Source organism: Branchiostoma floridae, chromosome 1 (assembly GCF_000003815.2).
Source record: "Branchiostoma floridae strain S238N-H82 chromosome 1, Bfl_VNyyK, whole genome shotgun sequence".
NCBI lineage: Eukaryota > Metazoa > Chordata > Leptocardii > Amphioxiformes > Branchiostomatidae > Branchiostoma > Branchiostoma floridae.
This window is the reverse complement of record NC_049979.1, coordinates 22,464,694-22,473,913: the sequence shown is the minus strand read 5'-3', so window position 1 is coordinate 22,473,913 and position 9,220 is coordinate 22,464,694. Positions and strand designations below refer to the sequence as shown.

Sequence of the window (9,220 nt, the reverse complement as noted above, 5' to 3'; positions counted from 1 at the left end):
CGCCACCAATAACTTACTACAACCACCACCAAGGCTAAACTGGAGCTTCAAATACTCCAGGAGTACTCACGTACTCATGTATGTGCAGCAGGTGTCACCTACATGTATCAAGGACTGGGCTGTAGGTCGTTGTTTAGATCGTTATTGTTAACGTTATTGGGTGTGCTATCTCTACTAATAGTACTATCTCTTTGGAGCCAGGAGCAGCGTGATTTGCAAGGAGCTTACAATAGGCTGGGCTAAATCAGTGTCAGCAGCTGCCATTTTGCCCTATCTCGGGTGACCTCTAATTACTACAGCAATTGCCCCAGCAGGTTCAGCCATTATAAAGACTGTAGGTTATGAACCTTCATGACCACAATACCATTATCGACATAATGTTCCAAGGAAGATCGCCACGCTGGAATATTGAGTTGGGTTTGTAACGGGATACGAAAGCCACGGAAGTTGTACTGGCCTGACGCGTAGATGATGTCGTGCAGGTCACGGGCTGTGTGCTTGGCGCCGCTGGGTTGTTGGAGGGGCGGTGCGCTCGGCTGGTGAGACTGCGAGCCAGTCGCCGCGGGTGTCACCTGCTTCGGGACAGTAGATGCGGGGCAGGTACTGGACCTCTGTGTGGCTTGGGTGGAGGAACCATGGTACGTGCCTGCTGTTCCGCTTGGGGAGGGCTGTGGGGGAACACGACTCGCCGTCTGGGCTGGTGAGGGCATTGGAGCGCGATGTGGGTCGTAGCTGCTCGCCGTCAAGACAGGTGAAGGCTTCAGAGCAGTGTCGGGCGTGGGTACCTCTCGTGACGAGTCTTGAGGGCTTGCACGAGGGATCTCCTAGAACGGGGCTTGAACGTTGCTCTTTGGTCGTAGATTCGGTCAAGGTCGTTGCCTGGGAAGTCCGATGCCTGCTGTGCGCCGAGTCTAGTCAGGAACTGTCGCGGTTCCCTGAATCTCCGCCATGTCTTCCCCTATCTCTGTTGACTGGACAGAACTTGGCGGGGTGACCGGCATCCACTTCTGGCCTATTCCTGGCACAGAACTGTACGTGGAGTGTGCCTGACGCTGAGATGTGGTCAGTGGCAAAGGAGCAGTTATTAGCCTGGTACCTGTAGCAGTATGTGCTGTGTGGACCTCTATCGGTGGGTGCCGCCTGCTGGAAACCGTTGTGTGCATGACCATGGTCAAACTCCAGTGAGGGCCGCCGCAGATGATCTTCCTTTAGTTTGTGTACTTCGGCCAGTGTGGTGTCAGTATCAATGGTGACTAAACCGTGTTCTACATGGATCAGGAGGATCTTGAAGAAGTTCATAATACCATGAAAAGTGTATGTGGGCACATCCAGCATGAGTCCCCTCAGAATGTGTCCCGTTACGGCTTTCCATTGAATGGGTGTGTGGACTGAGAATGATAGACATTTCTCTGGCAACGAATTGGTCGTAGGTCAGGGAGTCGCAAGTAACGGCAGTGGTGGCGGAAAAACCGTATTCATGGGGCCAACTCACCTCCCTGACGACTCTGTCATGCGCCTTCCTGGTAAGACCGCTAGTAAGTCTCTTACCTTGGGTGGGTGGTTGGCCTTCCTGGGCGTGCTGAGTGTTGAACTTAGGGGGAGGGGGGTGACTCTCGATGCCTACTGCGCCGCACTGTTCAACTTAAGTGTATCTTGGAGCTCTCATTTCCCTTTAGGGTCAGTTCCTTGTTTTCTGCAATGAACCTGAGCATATTTCTCTGCTCCCACTTTAGGAATCTCAGGCGGCTAAAAAAGATAAAAAGCAAAGAGGCAAAACGGTAATAAAAGGCAACGAAACCGGTAACAAAAATACAAAATAATGAAAGTTTGCAGAACATAAACATAACAGTTTAAGCAAAGCAGTTAGTGAAAAAATAATACAATGTAATTTACAGCTTAAAAGAATTGACTGTGCACAAGAAATCGCCATACCTTTTTTTACGATTCATGCACGCTGCCTTGGTTTTTGGGAACAGGCTTGCTAGAAAAATGATAGTGAAGTTTATTTGCAAGTTGATGAACATACCACAGAATCAAACACAAGAGCAAACAAGAATATAAAAGGACATTGCCATCACGATGGTGACAATGTTCTCAGTTATATAAACAAAATTGAAGTGTATATACAGGTATTTCTGATGTCTATCGGCATTTAACCTGCACTGGTCCATGTACAGAGTTTTTATTCATAAATGTCCTAAGTGTGATGTAGGTGGAATGTTATTAGCTGCATTGACTGTTACCACCTATGAAGTATAAAAGAAATGGTAAAGGCTCTGTTGGTCAATTTGGATAACAGTGTCAAATTTTATTTATGTCTCTGGGACCATCACCTTTAACCTGCACATTCATAGTACTTACAACCATGAGCCTCCTTATCCTTATTCTCAAGTCACCATCAAATTCTGATAATAGAAAGATCTAGTTGATAGTTGGTTTGGTTTTTGTATGTGGACATTACACTATACCTTCAGCCTCCCCATATCTTTGAAAATCTTGATGCCTTTAGGCGGTCTGCTTCCTGGGATCTCCGATTGCACGCGAGCAATATATCTTAAGATGTCTGATTGCACAGAAGCAATATATCTTAAGATGTCTGATTGCACACGAGCAATATATCTTAAGATGTCTGATTGCACACGAGCAATATATCTTAAGATGTCTGATTGCACACGAGCAATATATCTTAAGATGTCTGATTGCACACGAGCAATATATCTTAAGATGTCTGATTGCACACGAGCAATATATCTTAAGATGTCTGATTGCACACGAGCAATATATCTTAAGATGTCTGATTGCACACGAGCAATATATCTTAAGATGTCTGATTGCACACGAGCAATATATCTTAAGATGTCTGATTGCACACGAGCAATACATCTGAAGATAGCAATCTGCTCCTTTTTTTATATCTCTTTCTACTTAAAACAAAAACAGTGTCATGAAACAGCGCAGTATCAAAACAGCAATAGACAGGTAGCAAAACTAACAGTGAAAAGTGAAATGGGTGTAATAAACAGCTAACAATGTCAGATTTATTTTCCTACTCTAATAGTCTTCACAAGAGTCAATTATACAGTTGTCTAATAGAAAATAGCGAAAACTTATGGTATTGTCGTACCACTAGAGGAACTATCTAAAGATCATTTAAAGATGAGTGATATATATATTTTCCTACAATCGTTAATGAGCTAGTGACTTTGACAATTTTACTAAACACTGTTTTTTCCAGTATATGTACTGTCTGCATGGATGTCTTCTTTGCAAAAAAGTTGGACTTCTTACCCCATTTCCATTGTAGGATTGCCCAAGTGGTGTGCCGAGTCCGCCACACCACAAATGGTTCTTCATTTGCTGCCAGGGACTACTGAGGAAAGTAGAGCATGTATTTGTGCCAATCAATTCAATTTGTATCAAAACAGAACTTCTGTAGTAAGCTATTAATTATCTTCATCCTCTTCTGCTGTGTATACTTCAACGGTTTCAAGATGGACGCAATTTGAGGCTGAAAAACAATAGTATACAAGTATTATAAGTTCAACTTGACAAATTATGATAGAATTGTGCTTTGCTATATTATCCATGAGCCAACAGCATCCATGGTTTCATTGTATATACATGTAAATACACTGTACACTGTCATCTGTGGACCAAAGTAGTTATCGAGAACTTCCCCATACATACTTAACACAGACAACAAATGAGGCCACCAGACACTGCTTCGATCTTGAAACCGATTGAATAACTCCAAATAAATGTGCATGTGTGGACAAATGTGACATTCCTTATTAGGCTGGGATACTCCTAGCTTGCATTCCTCGGATTCAATGGGGACAATCTGGAATTCCTGGGTTATCATTCCCCAGCAGCCGATTAAAATTCCTGTGGACAAATTCTTATACAATTCCTAGAAGTCTTGCAAACTGCACACAATACTATTACAGCCATTAGGCTCACCCATGAGGCATTGCCAAAAACAGATCTAGATATAGATCTGAATCAGATGTACATGTTTGGACTCTTGAAAGACAATAAAGTCCTAACTTGGGTGTAATAAATGGCTAATAAATTGAATGAAGTTATCAATTAACAATATACACTGTTGTATGATAGAGAATAGCGCATAGCAGTTCCATAGTAGTACCTAATGTATTACTGTGAACTATCTATAAGTAAAGACGATTTAAGTGCCAGTGAGTGAGTGACATTTTCATACAATCGTTAGAAGTTAGTGACTTTGACAATTTGTTCAACACAGGGTTTTCAAGTAATATGTACACTGATGCTTCAAAATGCTTACCGGACTGCAGGAAGTGCCAAGAACTGTTCCGAATCCCGCTGCTTCTCCAGAAACCTGGTGTTCCACAAGTGCCTCCTGAAGTGCTTTCTAATTGATTCCGCCGTATGCTCGGTTGTCTGGAGCTGTAGACAAATGTACAGCAGGTGTCACCCATCATGAATTACACCTAGGTCAAGAGGCCTCAGGAATGTACAATGTGACGCAGCACTAGTAGAGCCAAAAATCCCTACTCTATCGCAAACGGACAAATGCGATAGCACGACAAAGGACCACTGTAGAAGCGGTAAAGATGCGATTCGTCCAGAAAAAAGCGATAGACTTCTTCCCAGAAGCGATAACGCTGCGATACTTTCTTCACACGTAAGGTCGGGACGACCAGCGGAGACGTCCCATTGTTTCCAACAATAAGTAGTTAAGAACCAATTAGCGTCTATTTGATAATTAATTGGGTCCCGCCCTGCGGACGGCCGGTAATTTTGCTGCGCTGCCCAATCAAACAAGGCCACCATACAGACATTGCTTCGATCTTGAAACCGTCTGAATAACTCCAAATAAATGTGCATGTGTGGACAAATGTGACATTCCTTATTAGGCTGGGATACTCCTAGCTTGCATTCCTCGGATTCAATGGGGACAATCTGGAATTCCTGAGTTATCATTCCTCAGCGGCCGATTAAAATTCCTGTGGACAAATTCTTATACAATTCCTAGAAGTCTTGCAAACTGCACACAATACTATTACCATTAGGCTCACCCATGAGGCATTGCCAAAAACTGAGATCTAGATATAGATCTGAATCAGATGTACGTTTGGACTCTTGAAAGACCATGAAGCCCTAACTTGGGTGTAATAAACGGCTAACAATGAAATTATCAATTAACAATATACACTGTTGTATGATAGAGAATAGCGCATAGCAGTTCCATAGTAGTACTTAACTGTGCTGAAACAACATTTTCAAAGTTATTAGTTGCTTGTATCACATAATTTTTACAAATATTAAGACACTTGCCTTTCAGAAAGTTGTGGTAGCAATCTTTCATGGACTTCCATGTGTGCCTGGGTGCCACCTGGAGAAGACATAAGTCAGAAGCTGTCATCTACATTTGTATCAAGGATGGCTGAAGGGGGATAGGACAATTGCTCAATAGGCTTTGGCAATGTACAATAATCATACAGAGCAATGTGATACATGCAGACAGCGTACATAATACTATGTGCTTATTACAACTGCCACCAAGACTAAACAGGTGCTTCAAATACTTAAACTGGTCAGCCAATTGGAACATAATGATGTTCTTTTCATTTCAGGTGGTTCTTGTAGGGAATGATCTCACAATTACTGCCAGCTGTGCTTTGTCTCCTCGAGTAGACATACACACGTATTATGAATATGAGCAGCAGATGTCACCTACACGTACATGTATCAAGGACTGGGCTGTACATGTGTAAGGGTGGTGTAGGACATGATCAAGAGGCTGGCTACACCCCTGTACCCATACTGTTTGAGGATATCGCTAGATAGGGTAATATATACATTTTTCAAAAGCTGAGATCATGCAAAATGGTAATAAATCTAGGACTCACTCCAGAGAGTCAACACAATATCGATTGAATCTGACAATTAGACCAAATCATGTCACATATATTTCAGAAAACGTGTACAGACCTGTCTCCATACCTTACATTGTTACATACTGTAAACATACACTTATAAATACGAAGCCAAAACATGGCTAGATTGTTGCTTTCATCGCATTAAACATTTATCAAAATCCACGTCAATTGTGAAACGATCACTCATCTATTGTCTCCAATAGCGCCTTCGCAGTAGCGGGGACATACAGTGTAGCGCGCTAAAATTCAGCTGCAAATGTCACAAAGAATAACCTTGTAGAAAATTGTCTTCCAGCTGTAAACTAGGCTTTTCCCCTGAAGTATATGCCAGAGATTACTGAGAATTAGCAGATATAATCGAAGTTGACCCAAGAGGGGCCCCAAAGTGACACGAGCATGGCCGATCGTCTTCTCCGGGGAGCCCCACAAATATCTTTTATGGGTTAATCTCTGTCTGTAAAAATCTTTATATTCTAATGTTATGTTGAACAAATTCCCCGCCAATATTTTCCCTTTTACAGTGAAACCTCATTGCTTGGAGGGTCTGCATGCTATTTTCTATAAAGCGTAGGTACCTAGGCAGCCTAGTTTAATTTCCCATATGGAAACCCGTATTATGTAATTCCTGGCAAGGCAACCAATTTTGGCATGACATCCTTCATTTTAGCTTTATACATAGGGGGTCTTCTATTGTTCTAAATTCAACGTTACGCGTTGTCAATACCCCCCTTGCAGACCCTCTTGAAGGGAACCTATTCAAGAGATGGTCGCTGTGCCAAATTATAACCTGTATCGAGTCTCACTCAAATCAGTATCCAAAGGATGTGAAAGTTGGAAACAAGTTTTACACCTGTTCAATTGAGCTTATATTATGACTGACATCATTCCTCGTACTAACGTTAGCTTATAATTTCCTGCAGCTGGTGTCTTGTATTTTCGTGTGACGCCATCTTGGTTTCATCTTTTTCAGCGAACACGTGCAAGTTGCGAATAACCCAAAATAGGTACATTTCCAGCCGTGACACGGCGCAATAAGTGAGGTATAGCTCAAGGAGTCGTGTCTCGCTGTTATATTTCCTCTTGCAAACGTTGCCCACTTCCCCACAACTTCAATATATAAGGTGAAGTCTAAGTTCTACACAAAATTCAACGCCAAGTTATGACACCGCTCCGCTTCTTCTTCTTTCTGTGTTTAGTCAGGCTTTAAATTATAATTCGTGTATGCCTATGATAACGTACCGTTAGATGGGTTAGTGGCAAACCCAAAGCTCTCTATGGGTCAACAGAAGTTAAGAGAAATATCACTGTCCCTTACCGTACCGACAGAACAAGCCGGACAGAGAGCTACACGTACAGGGGTGCCTAAGCATTTGCACGAACCCTATGAAATTCGTACGAATATTATGTGATACGCACGAACCACTATGCAGAAACGCACGAATATTATGAAATTCGCACGAATCACTATGCGAAAACGTACGAATTTTATGAAATTCGCACGAATCACTATGTGACACACACGAGCCTTATGTGATTTGCACGATCCTTATGCGAAACCAGCCAACCACCGCCGGGTCACGTGACTACACGTCATTCAGGCGGAAATTCAACATGGCGTCGTCTGCACTGTCGTCTGCAGAAGGTAAGTTTCTTCTTGTTTATGTCCACGATATTTTGATTTTAGCGCATTGAACGAGCTTATGCCGTTCCGATACAATATAAAAGAACAAAAAGGAGCTCATGTGAGCTTTGTGGCGACATAGCTGTCTGTATTTTGTCCTAAAACTGTCAGAATTGGAGCCGCTAGCCGGAAGGCTTTCATGATCAGTAAAGATACTGTACATGTTGTTATGTAACACTGTGGGTTGGCATCCTGTATTTTGGAATTGAGGATACGGATTTTAGAATGCCACGAACGAAGGATTATATAAAAAATCAGTACCTGATACTTGTACAAGATACTTGTATACTCATTAGTTCATGACAAAGTACCATTGCCCATATACATGGTAGTATACAATAATAGCACACAGTTACAGGGTCAAGGTTATTGGAAATAAATACTGTTATAGTCAACAGATAAGCCTCTTTTTAAGACATAGCTGCAATTATTTTTGCATTAATTCTGGAATTCTGCTAAACTGAAGATGATTTTAGCTTTGTTACAAAGACAGAAAATGAATAATCTGTGCATATTAATAACAACCACCTATCAAATGTAAGCTATTAGCTCAAATTAGTAATAAGCTGTATGTCTGCAGTTTTATTTTTCAAGAAAGTATATGAAAAAAGATTCACCATTTCAATATATATATATGTATATTCCACCTTTTCAGTGTTATTCTACAAGCCAGTTCCCCATAGAGCCAGAGGAAGAATTAAAGAATACAGATTACATAGGACAGTTCCTTATTGTTAAATGTTTTATTTTACAGAATGAAGAGGGGCAGCCAACTTGTATTCTCACCCACATCTCCAAATCCCTGTCGATCGCCATTCCGTGCCAAAAAACGCTCCAGGAAATCACTCTTTTCACCAATCAACAAATCAAAAGGAAGAGATGGATGTGAGTTATGTGGATACACTAGTAGTCCAGGAACTCTGGAGAGTTCCTTCTTGTGTCCTAACTGTGGACACTTCAATGAGCCATCCCCACAGTTTGAGTGTAGTCAGGACCACCATGGGGACACTATGTGTCCTGACTGTGGACATGTCAATGAGCCATCCCCACAGTTTGAGTGTAGTCAGGACCACCATGTGGACACTGTGTGTCCTCAGTGTGGGGTGGTCACAGAGAGCACAGCTGCATCTCCAGAGAAACTGTTCCGGGATCCGTGTGACGAACACGCAGAGGGTGGCATCTCCCCTGATGATGCATCAACCAGCAGCAACGGTTCCATTTCCAGATGAGGAGGAGTGCAGAGAATGCAGCTCTGTTCACCTCAAAACCAACCAACTGATGGACAAATTCATCTGCAAGAAACACTAGGAGAGACAGTAGAAGAAGAAACACAACATGTCTATGGACTGCAGTTCTCTTCACCTGGAAACAAACCAACTGATGGACAAACTCATGTACAAGAAACACTAGAAGAGACATTAGAAGAAGAAGAAACAAAGAAAATTTATGAGCTACTTCCAGAAGTGATTAGAAAAATCCAAAAAATGAAATCTTCAAATTTAGTTCTAGAAATGTTGCAAGCAATTGATTCAGACAAATTGGAAATCAACAGTCTAACATACTTAATTATTCTAGAGACAGTTACTGCATTAAATGTGCCTCACCTGAACGAGATGAG

General features: G+C 42.0%; 1 long non-coding RNA gene across 1 annotated transcript; it reads right to left on the bottom strand.

Moving 5' to 3' along the window:
• Positions 1-6: 6 nt before the first annotated feature.
• Positions 7-4,421, bottom strand: LOC118417933. The gene is made up of 3 exons (XR_004831413.1): positions 3,289-4,421; positions 1,933-1,981; positions 7-1,746 (listed from the first exon to the last, which is right to left on the bottom strand). It is a non-coding gene; the product is annotated as an uncharacterized LOC118417933 (long non-coding RNA).
• Between the last annotated feature and the right edge of the window lie 4,799 nt (positions 4,422-9,220).